Below are 13,532 nucleotides of genomic sequence, written 5' to 3'. Positions count from 1 at the left end.
CTGCCTTATTGTATGCTCATAGGAGTTTTAACATGGAACTATGTGCACTGCTTTCAGGAACAGAGTGAGTTCTTCCCATTGGCTTTTTCATCTTCTTCCTCAATGCTCTGCATTTGTTATCAAACTATCATGACTTCATTACTACTACTACTACTACTACTACTATTACTACTATTATTATTTCTTACCCGCCTCTCCCTTTGGATTGAGGCAGGGAACAACATTAGTACAGGAATCAACAGGCCATTCCACAATCCAGGGGCCACAGAAGAAAAGGTCCTCTGGGAAACTGATGTCAACCCAGTTTTGACTGGCTGAAGTAAGTTCTCCCCAGAGGACCTAAGTGTGTGGGGCGCACTGTATGGCAGAAGGCGATCCCGTAGATAACCTGGACCCAAACCATTTAGGGCTTTAAAGGTAATGACCAACACTTTGAACTTTGCCCGGAAACTAATTGGCAGCCAGTGGAGTGATTTTAATGTTGGGGTAATATGCTCACCTCTCGATGTACTGGTGACTCTAGATGTACGGCTGCCATATTTTGAACTACTCGAAGTTTCCGAACTAGGTACAATGGTAGCCCTATGTACAGCGCATTGCAGAAGTCAAGCCTTGAGGTTCCCAGCGCGTGTACTACGGTCTTTAGGTCTTCCAACTCTGGAAAAGGTCACAACTGGCACAACAGCCGAAGCTGTTAGTAGGTACTCCTGGCCATCACAATTATCTGGGCTGTCATTTGGAGCGACGGATCCAGGAGCACCCCAAAACTGCAAACACAGTCTTTGAGGGGGAGTGTAGCCCCATCCAGAACTGGTTGACACACCTCTAAACTTAGGCCAGAGCCCTTGACAGCAAGCACCTCTGTTTTGTCTGGATTCAGCTTCAGTTTGTTTTTCCTCTTCCAGCCCATGACCGCCTCCAAGCATTCATTCAGAGGAGATCACTATCCTTAGCCGATGCTCTCATTGAAGGCCTACAGAAATCTATTTGGGTGTCATCAGCATACTGATAGCACCCCGCCCCATGCCTCCAGATGATCTCAGCCAGCGGTTTCACGTAGATGTTAAACAGCATTTGGTTTAGGATGCTACCTTGTGGTTCGCCATACAAAAACTCTTGATTTTACATTTTTTGGTTAGGCCTGTTGGAAAAGGCTAGTCTTCAAAGCTGCCTTAAAATCACAGAGAGAATTAATTTTATGAATCTCGTCCGTGACAGGGTATGGATTTTTATTGTCCAGATTTTTGTAACAACCAGAGCTGAGGCAAGTCTTGAGGAAGATTGCATCAGGCTAAGTCATTGCATCAGCCAATGTCAAGGGTTAATTGACAATTGGGATATGGAGTTAATTGATTGATTGAATCATGTGATCTGCTATGTCTGTATATAAAGAGTGTCTGTACAGTTTGTAAATTCTCTCCTGTGTGATGTATTTCTGAAAGTGTTACGTTTCGTGAGTATTATCTGTATGTCTTGATCCTGCAAATATCTACCTCAAAGTAAATGTTATATTCGTGTTTACTGAACTTGATGCAGTGTATTATTCCTAATCCTGTGGAGCATTATCATTTTTCCTGCTATACAGCTATATCAGTATTCTGGAAACTTCAGCAAAACATCTGCTATCTACAGGTTTGCTTCCAACTGAGCTGTGTGAGCCAAAGTGGAGAAGTCAGTAGCTTCTAATAGTTTTCTCCAAGCTCAGCTTGTTTGCAATCCCTGACAGTCCGGCAGGCTGTTCCACAATCCAGGGGCCACAGAAGGAAAGGTCCTCTAGGAAACTGATGTCAGCCTAGTTTTGACTGGCTGATGTAAGTTCTCCCCAGAGGACCTAAGTGTGTGGGGCATACTGTATGGGAGAAGGCGATCCCGTAGGTAACCTGGATCTGCAGACTGGTGGGTGGGGTATAGAGATGGAGGAACGAAGATAGGAAATAGCATGAAGGGACAGTCCAAGGGAATGCAGACTGCCTGCCTGATCTCATTATTTCCTTCTCTTTAGACTGAAGGGAACCTCCCTAAAATAAATACCAGGGGGCCAAGAAAAAGAAAATTGAGCCCATTAAGACTTACAGATGAAGAGGTAAAGTGATCAATTATTTTATTTATTTATTTATTTATTTATTTATCCGTTTAAGCATTTTTATGACGCCGTTCAGCCAAAAAAAGCTCTCACGGCGGCTTACAACAGTATTTAAGAGAAGTTGGCAAGTGCTCCCGCAGTGGCCTCCCTTTTGCCCACCCGAATCTCCCCTAAAACGTTGACACATTCTCAGTCATCTGGGATTTGATCTGCCAGTTGTTGACCTGTTGTTGAATCTTTCTATTGCAGGCCCTGGATGTTCCCAGCTATCCAGCAAAACGAAGGCGTTTGGAGGAGAAAGACCCGCCAGAAGATCATTTGCCTGTAAGTCTCCCCAAATTCTGAACTTTCTTGTAGAGGTGGGAGGAAAAATCAGGTAGGAAGTCCCAAGTCAGTAGGTCCATATTCAGAATGATTCTCAGCAGCCACAGACTCCGATGCATGGCACTTGCAAGCATGGAGGTACCTGTGCTCTTTTGAGACAAGGGGCAAGAGGAACCCCCTCAGAGACAGAGGGCGCTTACAGGGGAGGCCTTTATTGTGCCATCGCACTGCCTTATTGTATGCCCATAGGAGTTTTAACATGGAACTACGTGCACTGCTTTCAGGAACAGAGTGAGCTCTTCCCATTGGCTTTTTCAGCTTCTTCCTCAATGCTCTGCATTTGTTATCAAACCATCATGACTTCAATAATAATAATAATAATAATAATAATAATAATAATAGTAATAATAAATTATTACACGCTTCTCCCTCTGGATCGAGGCAGGGAACAACACCAGACACAAGATAATACATAAAATTAGTTAAAGGAGAATATAAAACCAATACAATATTTATTATTATTATTATTATTATTATTATTACTATTATTACTATTATTTCTTTCCCGCGTCTCCCTTTGGATCAGAGGGCGCTTACAGGGGAGGCGTTTATTGTGCCATTGCACTGCGTTATTGTATGCCCATAGGAGTTTTAACATGGAACTATGTGCACTGCTTTCAGGAACAGAGTGAGTTCTTCCCATTGGCTTTTTCAGCTTCTTCCTCAATGCTCTGCATTTGTTATCAAACTATCATGACTTCATTACTACTACTACTACTACTACTACTACTATTATTATTTCTTACCCGCCTCTCCCTTTGGATTGAGGCAGGGAACAACATTAGTACAGGAATCAACAGGCCATTCCACAATCCAGGGGCCACAGAAGAAAAGGTCCTCTGGGAAACTGATGTCAACCCAGTTTTGACTGGCTGAAGTAAGTTCTCCCCAGAGGACCTAAGTGTGTGGGGCGCACTGTATGGCAGAAGGCGATCCCGTAGATAACCTGGACCCAAACCATTTAGGGCTTTAAAGGTAATGACCAACACTTTGAACTTTGCCCGGAAACTAATTGGCAGCCAGTGGAGTGAATTTAATGTTGGGGTAATATGCTCACCTCTCGATGTACTGGTGACCCACCTGGCTGCCATATTTTGAACTCGTTGAAGTTTCCGAACTAGGTACAATGGAAGCCCTATGTAGAGTGCATTGCAGAAGTCAAGCGCATGTACCAGCGCATGTACTACTGTCTTTCGGTCTTCCAACTCTAGAAAAGGTCACAAGGGGCGCAACTGCCGAAGCTGATAGTAGGCACTCCTGGCCGTCGCATCTATCTGGGCTGTCATTTGGAGCGACGGATCCAGGAGCATCTCCCAAACTGCGAACACAGTCTTTCAGGGGGAGTGTAGCCCCATCCAGAACTGGTTGACACACCTCTAAACTTAGGTCAGAGCCCTTGACAGCAAGCACCTCTGTTTTGTCTGGATTCAGCTTCGGTTTGTTTTTCCTCATCCAGCCCATGACCGCCTCCAAGCATTCATTCAGAGGAGACACACTATCCTTAGCCGATGCTCTCATTGAAGGCCTACAGAAATCTATTTGGGTGTCATCAGCATACTGATAGCACCCCGCCCCATGCCTCCAGATGATCTCAGCCAGCGGTTTCACGTAGATGTTAAACAGCACTGAGGTTAGGATGGCACCTTGTGGTACGCCATACAATAGCTCCTTTTTTGAGGAGCGTCTATCCCCAAGCATCACCATCTGGAATCTACCTGAGAGGTAGGTGTGGAGGAACCCAAAAGGGCAGGTTCCCTTGGTTCGCTGAGTGGCGGTCAAAGACTCTCAAGACACCCTTTCTCTCATCTTGGAAAAGTTTTATTATGAGCAGCCTGCAGTGCTGCGAGGTGACAAAGCCTAGTGGATCTGAAGGACTGCCCACTAGTTGTAGGCAACGCTAAGATACTTATAGGGTCACATCCTCAGAAGCAACAACAGAACTTCCTCGTATAATAAACAAATTGTAATAGTTTTGCAATACCAATGATAAATAACCAATGATAAACAAGGCATTTATGCATGTGCAGAGTGCAGATAATTCTAAGACTAGAAAAACAACATGTAGATGGGTATTGCAATCCTGGAACATCTGTTCCTTTGTGGTTACTACTCTTCCTGTCCTCGCTGGGAGGCTCACACGCTGACTAATGTGTCAACACTTCTATTTGGTTGAGCAAGTGTTGCTCAATATATTTTCAGCTACAGTTTGGATCAAATTGCTATAGAGCTTAATGTCTAATAGAAAGGGCTTACATCAAAACATGGTGGGCCCAGACAAAACAGCCCATTCACACGTTTCCTCGACAGTAGGACCGGAACCACTGGAGCACAGTGCCCTCGATCCCTAAACCCCTCAGGCGTTCCATAGGGATACCATGGTCAATGGTATTGAAAGCCACTGAAAGGTCCAAAAGTACCGGCAGGGACATACTCCCCCTGTCAATACTCATGCGGAGATCATCCACTAAGGCGACCATAGCAGTCTCAACTCTGTATCCCACCCTAAAGCCGGTTTGAAATGGGTCTAGAAAATCTGTATCATCCCAAACTGCTTGGATTTGGAAGGCAAGTGCCCTCTCCATCACCTTGCCCAGAATTGAAGGTTTAATACCAGTCTGTAATTATTAAGGTCCAGTGGGTCCAGGGAGTGTGGGTTTTTTGGGAAGCGGCCGTACCACTGCCTCTTTTAAACATGGTGGAAAACTCCCCTCCCTGAGAGGTGCATAAATAATATGTTGTAGATATAATCTAACTGCATCTCCTCCCTGGGCGACCTGCCCAAAAAGACAGGGATCGAGAGGACAAGTTGTCTTCCTTACTCGTCCAAGCAGCTTGTCCACATCCTCAGCACTCACCAACTGAAACTGATCCAGTGTAATCCTACTCACAGAGTTGCTGGACACTTCAGCTTCAGCTTCTGTTATAACGAGGGCATCTAAATTGGCTCTTATGCGAGAGATTTTATCTGTGAAATGATATTAAAATAACACTCACAGTATTGCCTTTCTATTATTGAAACTTACACCAGTTGTTAAAATAAAAAGTCTAGTGTGGAACATATATCCTGATAGGCTTGCAATACGAAGTTCACGCCGGTGCCAGGGGTTAGGATAAATACCACCCAGGCATCTAGCTGTGGCAGAGCGATGGAATGCTGCATTCTGACCCCAGCATTGAATTTAGATTTAGGGGTTGATGATTCAACGTCTTCCCCAGAATTCACATTTGTGCCTGAGTAGTGGAGCCGGGTGGCTAATTTGAGTGGTGAGGTTAGGACAGGTCAGCAGAGGCGGAGCCAAGGGGTCCTGGAGGCGGAACAATCTTTGAATCCCCAACAGCAAGCAATGCAGACCACAGAAAGGGAGAACTGAGGCACAGGAAGATTAAGCTTGCACGGGCAAAGGACGGTGTGGGGACATGGTAGCCTCCCAAACGCCCTTCTCTGCACCCACATTCTCTTGTCCCAGGAACAACTTCCATTCCACAGAGAATCATGAGGGAACAGTGGGATGGGGTGTGCGTGTGCGCCACACACCACAAAATCATGATGCTTCCCCTGCTAATGAGGATATCCTCACAGCCACTCCGCAAAGCCAGCTGAAGGCCAGGCTAAGCCCCAAAGTAACGGTCGGTAGTGAGCCTCCTACTCGGCCCCCAATACTGAACACGCACACACTACACACACACACACACACACACACACACACACACACAGAGTCAATGATATACAATAATAAGGCAAAAACATATTTCACCACATATTTGAGTGGAAATCATCTTCTTTGCTTTCCTGCAATCAAAAGACCGAAATCTCTTCCATGGTAGAAAACTCAAGTACAAACACAACCTTCTCCTTTTGCAACATGCAGTGCACAGACACAGAAAACATAAACACATATTCTCTCTCTCTCTCTCTCTCTCTCTCTCTCTCTCTCTCTCTCTCTCTCTCTCTCTCTCTCTCTCTCTCACACACACACACACACACACACACACACACACACACACACACACACACGAAAGAGACATAAACTGACTCTGTGCCTCTTTCAGAAGCAACAGCCCAACAGCAGACACTGGATGGGGTTGCACTCCCTCTGAGAGATCAGGCTCCGAGTTTGGGGGTTCTCTTATGCCCATCTCTGTCGCTGGAGGCTCAGAGTGCTTTTTACCAGCTTCAGCTGGATCGCCAGCTACAGCCTCTCCTGGACAGGGGTAGCTTGGCCACGGTGGTACAGGCATAGGTAGCCTCAAGACTGGATTACTGCAATGTGCTCTGTGTGGAGCTGCCCTTAGAGTTTCTCCGGAACTCAGCTCTTGTCCAGAGCTGATGCTTTCCAGCATGTAACTCCATGCTGAGGGAACTGCACTGGCTCCCTATTCAGGCCAGGTATAAGGTTTGTGTACTAGTGTACAAAGCCCTAAATAACTTGGGACCAAGATGCCTGAAAGAGCGCCTTCTCCCCATCAACCTGCCTGGTCACGGAGGTCATCCAAGGGCATGCGAGCCAGGCAAGGACAAGGCCACACAGTAAGGAGAAGCCCTGCGTATCAGCAGATGCCCCTAAGGATGGAAGCTCTGCACGCAACTCTTCTTCAGGTCCAATGTAACTTCCGGAGGGGAGCGGGACTCTCCCCAAGGACCAAACGCCTGGGGGTGTTCTCAGCTCCCCCTGCCATCAGAGCAGAGCACTCGGAACAACTCCAGGTCTCTGTTCTGGGAACTAGGAGGCCCAGCTCAGCAGAGGGGGAGGCTCAGGACTGTCCCTCCCTCTGAGAAACCACCAAATCCCGACAAGAGTCTTTCGGTGCTTCGCCTCATGTGCGATGCAGCTTTCTCCAGGCACCTGGGTCTTGCTGGGAGTTGTAATCCAGGACATTGGGAGGGCATCAGGTTGGGGAAGGCAAATCAGAGGAGGATTCACTGTAGCTTACTGTACTCCCTATTCTTCCCTTTCCTTCAGGCACAACCATCGGTCTCCTCTCCTCCACAGCAAGGAACCTGCGAGGGAAATAAGGTCAGCGGCCAGCGCAGGTTGTGTTTGCTGCAGGGTGGTGTTAAAGGGAGGGGGGGATTCATTACTTTATGGATATTTGGTATGCAGATTTGTATACCACTTTCCAGTAGAATTATCAGATCAGTCAACAGAGTAATAGTATTACTCTGGAATGTAATTTAAAAAATCACTGTTGATCACTAAAAGTATCATTTCATGCAGGGTTGATTTGTTTACTGACTTGTTCCAGGAAACATCTGTCCCTAGAGGTGGCCATACAGAGGCAATTAAAGCAGCCCTGAGAGCCTTGCAAGTAAGTCTTCTTCAGCTCTAACATTGCTGGTGGAGGGTGGAGGAGGGAGTCAGCGAAGGGCCAAGGAGCAAGGCCTTGAATGGGGGCGTTCTAGTGTAGGATGTGACGGGTGTCGGACTGGGTCCGGGAGTCCAGAGGACTCTCTCCTGACATCCCTCCGCTACTGGGCCCAGCTCCTTCTTCACAAAGAAGCTTGCGCAGTGCTACGAGCAGGGGCGGGGAGGGGTGGCGTGGCAGGAAGCCGACGAAGGCAGAGGCTGCAGAAGTGCCTCCTTCCATTTCTTAGCGCCAGCAGCAGCCAAGAGACCCCTTTTTCCCCAGGAGGGGCGGGGGGGGGGCTTTTCCTGAAGATGGAAATCAAAAGGGGCAGTGAATTCACGGTGGATGTGAATGTAAACCCTTTGGATTTAATGGTTGCTCTTCTTTGCTTCACAGAACAAATGGACGTCATCCCAAGAAACGTGGGTGGTGGAAAGTGAGGTCAGTGGCTCTTCTCTACTGGCTGTTTGGCTAAAGAGAGGAGACAATATATGAATTTCTTAGTTATTATGCAGATCATAGAATCATAGAATAGTAGAGTTGGAAGGGGCCTATAAGGCCATTGAGTCCAACCCCCTGCTCAAAGCAGGAATCCACCCTAAAGCATCCCTGACAGGTGGATCAATTATACTATAGACCAAAATAAAGTTTCTGCACTGGTATGTTCACAGGACTCGGACTCATCGTCACCACCTCCATCTCCGGGAACGTCAGGAGGGACTCCTGGAGCACAATCAGTGCAGGTAAGATCCCCTTCCCTGCCACCTCCTTTCCCACCTCCCTCATCCCCAGAGTCATGAAATGAGAGGGAACACAGGATGTCCAGAGGGAGAGGAGAGGGGAAGCAGGGCCATTCCCCTCAGAGACAGAGGGTGCTTACAGGGGAGGCCTTTCTTGGGCCTTATTCCTCAAGAGAGGGCCAAGTTCATCTCCTCACTCAGGGGAGAACCGAACTGGGCGACCACAGGCCAGGCTAACTTGTCATGTCACACGAGCATGAATACAGGAATGAAATAGGATGTCCTTCTTTAGTGGGACACACTTACTTAGGTGTAAGCACCCTTTTGTTATAGGAAAGGATAATATATTTTTAATTAAAATTTAAAAATAATTATCTGCCACCTGGTACAGTTTTCCTATGGAAATGGTCAAAACGGTTCAGAAAGAAGCTGAGGTAATCCAGGGGTAAATAATAGATTAATAAAAAATAGCTTGAAGAATGTGTTGGCCAATCAGAATTCCCTGACTTTCCCAAGTCCAAGGGAATGCGGACCACCTGCCTGATTGCATTCTTTCCTTCTATTTAGGCGGAAGGGAACCTCCCCCCAATCAGGAAGCGGGCGTGGAGGAAAAGGAGTGGAGATCCTCCGAACGAGCCAGAGGAAGAGGTAAGGCAATCGATTACACGGCACTCTCTGCTCACAGAGCTATTTGGCTCTTCAAAAAGTCACCACATGAATGGGTGGAAGCCCCTGAGGACGACCCTGGGACCCCAGTGGAACTGGCTGCCATTTCAGGGGAGGGGGGAGGGAAACTCACAGTGTGGCGTCCTTCTGCGAGAGCTTGTGTTGGTCAGTGCCTGGAGGACCACTGTGACAAAGTGCGTCAAGGGGTATTGAAGGGACAAGATGCAATGCTGCTGCCCTTTTCAGCAGCCACCCAACTTCTCCCACAAAAGGGTTGGGGGATACATGGGGGCTGAAATTGTGTTGTCCCCTGGGAAGGGGAATCATTGGTCCCTCGGGCTCTCCTCCCACGGGGGTCCCTAAGAGTCAGAAAACCATGGAGGCCCCTCATCAGCCATTACAAACGTCTCTCTCTCTCTCTCTCTTACTTTCAGATTACGAAGCCAAAAAATGAGGGGCCCGAAAGGAAAAGGTTTGGAATTTTCTTTTGCTTCGATGTTTCAGAAGTGCTGGTGGGAAATGTAACATTGGGGATGGGGTTCTGTGGTGTGGCACCATGCCCTGGTCATGTATAGAGATGAGTAGGAACTAGGGCTGTGCTCCGCTCCAATTCAGATCGTGAATCCAGGGCGTAGCGACCCGGTCCGTCTTCGCCAAAGGCGGATTCGAATCAGGTCAGGGGGAGCTGTGGATTGAGGTGAAATGGTTCGCCTCCATCTGGAGCTCCAAACGCAGGTAAGTAAGGGGGAGGGGGGCTCACCTGGCAGCGGCACCGCTGCCACACCCCATAGAAACCACTTGGACTCATTCCTCTAATGTCTCTGTTTTTGCAGGATGAGAATAAAGAGACCCTCATTCCAGTAGCGCTCCTGCCCCCTTTTCCTTCCTTCCTTCCTTTTCCTCTCTCTCTCTCTCTCTCTCTCTCTCTCTCTCTCTCTCTCTCTCTTTCATTTTTTCTTTCCTTCTTTTTCATCTCTCTCTTTCTCATTACTTTTTTCCTTTTTTTTCTTTTTTAATGAAAAGCATTTACAACCTATACAGCATGCATCGCCTGGGAGGGCTGAACCTACCAGAGCCCAGGGTCAGTGGGCACTCGTGTCCTCCCTGCTGCCGCTGCGATCGGCCACTCGCAAGCGTGATCGTCCACTCCCTGACGTGGTCCAAGATACTCCAGTTCCTGGAGGGGTCCTCATGTGTTCCACGGGCACCACGCAGATGCCTGCTTTGGCTTTTGGGAGAAGCAGTCGGCTGTGGGGCGCCTGCAGAACACACGAGAACTCCTCCAGGAACTGGAGTGTTCTGGACCACGTCAGGGAGTGGGCGATCACGCTTGTGAGTGGGCGGTTGCAGCGGCAGCAGGGAGGACGTGAGTGCCCACTGACCCTGGGCTCTGATAGGTTCAGCTCTCCCAGGCAATGCATGCTGGGAGTTTTATTTATTTATTTTTTATTTATTTTATTTTATTTATTTATTACATTTTTATACCGCCCAATAGCCGAAGCTCTCTGGGCGATATACAGTTGTAGGCTGTTTCTCCTTTACAGCCTAGGGCTGTGCATTAAAAAGGTGGTTCCAACATAAAATGGCAGATCCCTTACGAAATGACCGTCATAATTTAGATTTCAAATTCTGAGGCCCGAGGCTTGCACAGACCTAGTTGCAACTACAAGAGTGTCTCTTTTAAAATTTGGAGGTTTTGCCTCAAGACCGGCTCACATTTGTCAAGGCAGAAATTAAACTGAACCAAAGTACACTCCTCTCCCTTTAGTTTCTACTGTCAGCATATAGACAAACAGAAAATGAAGATACAGAAAATCAATTGCTATCTTGAGCATACTGAACTAGTTTCCAGATACATTGGTCTTAACCCACAAGGTCCTTTGTATTGACAAGTTCAGCCTCTCCCTGGCCTTGGGATGTCACTTTCAATGGCGCAGGGTAACTGCCCGTGCTCCCGGCTCACCCATGGGTGTCACTGGATGTTCTAGCTCTGAAGTTACTTCATCAGGAGAGACGCCGAAAGCAGTGGCATGATCTGAAGCAGGGATTGTGGTCCTTTCAGTCTCTCCGGAATAACTGGCATTATTCATGTTTGCCCAGTTGAGGTTCAGCAGCCTTATCCAGTCCCGGCCCATTAGACTAGGTCCTTTCCCTTTCCCTACAACTAAGGGCAATTGTAAGGTCTCATTTACATATATCACCTCTATTTACTTATTTATTTATTACATTTGTATACCGCCCCACACCTGAAGCTGTCTGGGCGGTTCACAAAAGTTATAAACAGTAAGCACTAAAAAAGGATACAAAATTTAAAAATCATCAGAAACATAAAAACAGCAGTATAAAAACAACAGTATCCATTTAACATGGATACTGCCTCTCACTGGGGCATATTCAACAGTGTATGTGTGTATCAACATTTTCTCTAGCCGTGTCTCTAGCCGGAGTACACCACATCTCTGCTCTCAACATTCTCTCCTGCACCTGTAATATGGTGTATCTGCTTGCTGTTGTGAGCCTTCCTGGTCCTTTTTCTGTGTCCTTCTTGTACGAAACATTTTAGCTAAACGGCCTCGATTTAGGCACAACCAGCACTCACTATCCCTGTGGGGGCACGGGTGACCATCAGGGTTCCTTCCACATCGAAAACAGGGACTTCGGCTATCTTGGTGGATTCTGTCTTCCCCGGAGAGCCATTTTCAGCCAACTTCTGCACAGTAGCAGAGACTATCTGAGCATCTCTGGGGTTGTAGAGACCCTCTGCAAATCGAAAGCATTCTGAGTTGCCACCTCCACGGCTTGCACAATTTCCAGGGCTTTCTTGAAGTCTAAATTGGATTCTGCCGATAAACGCCTCTGCATCCTGTCCTCATTGATGCCACACACTAGCCGCTCCCTCCGCAGGGCATTCAAGGTATCTCCAAACTCACAAGGCTCTGACAGGCGACACAGGTCTGCCACATAGTCTGCCACAGACATCCCAGGGGAGCGTGAGGGACTGTTAAACTGAAATCGCTGCACAATCTCTCTTTTTTTAATCATTTTTTATTATTATTTCATAAACACATGTAGCCTAAAAGTATTACATAAAGATATAAAAAAGGGAGAAGAAAAGGGGGGGAGAGAAAGGAAAGGAAAACACACATCAAGGTTAAGGTATGTTTTCGGCTCTCTACACATCAAAAATGTGAATTATATTCTCTCCTTGTTCAATACATTTAACGTAATAATCAAATTCTTTTCTTTCTTCTAAGTTATCTAAATCTCATACATTGAATCCATAGACAAATCCATCGTTTTTCTATGTCTCTTGCAGAAATCCTATCAGTGGTTTCCATTCCATTCCATTTGTGAACCGCCCAGAGAGCTTCGGCTATTGGGCGGTATAAAAATAAATAAATAAATTCCGATAGAAATGTGGCTGTTGATTTATCCCTCATTATCGCTGTTAGTTTTGCCATTTCTGCCAACTCGAACATCTTCAATAGGCGTTCTTGCATTGTTGGCGTTGTTTCATCTTTCCACTTCTGTGCATATAATAATCTCCCTGCCGTTGTCCTATACAAAAGCAAAGTCCCCCCCTTCTCTTTCAGATGATTGTCCATTAGCCCCAATAGAAAGGCTTCTGGTTTCATTTGTATATTAGTCTTTAATATTTTCTGAATTAAAAGGTGTATTTGCATCCAGAATGCCTTAGCTTTTTTGCAGGTCCACCAAAGGTGATGGAAGGTTCCTTCTTCCTCACATTTCCAACATTCACCCTTATACACTTTGGCCAACTTCTTAGGTAACGTTCTGTATGCCATCAATACATCTTCTTATAAAGATTCTCTTTAACTCTTGAACATAATGTACATTTCAAACCCTTTCCCCACATATTCTCCCACTGTTCCACTCAAATGTTATATCCAAAATTTGAAGCCCATTTTATCATACAATCTTTTACCTGCTCATCCTCTGTTTCATACCTTAATAAAAGATTATCTACATCTTTGAAATCACATGCTCATCTTTTGTACACAGTGCCATTTCAAACTCTGATTTCAATTGCTCAAACCCACAATTCTTTTTTTCTATTTTAAACCTTTCCATAATTTGTACATACAAAAACCATTGACATATATGACCTTTGTTATTTTGCTTGCCAGATAAATTTAGATACATATCTCTGCCACTGCTTAAATGGTACGTCCGAGGTTACAAAGGGTATTGTTTGAAACAAAAATAACATTCTCGGCAAATTCATTTAAATTGTTGCAATTCTCCCCAGAAAAGACAGTTGGAGCTTTTCCCATCTTTTAAACTTCATTCCA

Source organism: Elgaria multicarinata, chromosome 2, assembly GCF_023053635.1.
Source record: "Elgaria multicarinata webbii isolate HBS135686 ecotype San Diego chromosome 2, rElgMul1.1.pri, whole genome shotgun sequence".
NCBI lineage: Eukaryota > Metazoa > Chordata > Lepidosauria > Squamata > Anguidae > Elgaria > Elgaria multicarinata.
Note: the sequence above shows the minus strand (reverse complement) of the source record.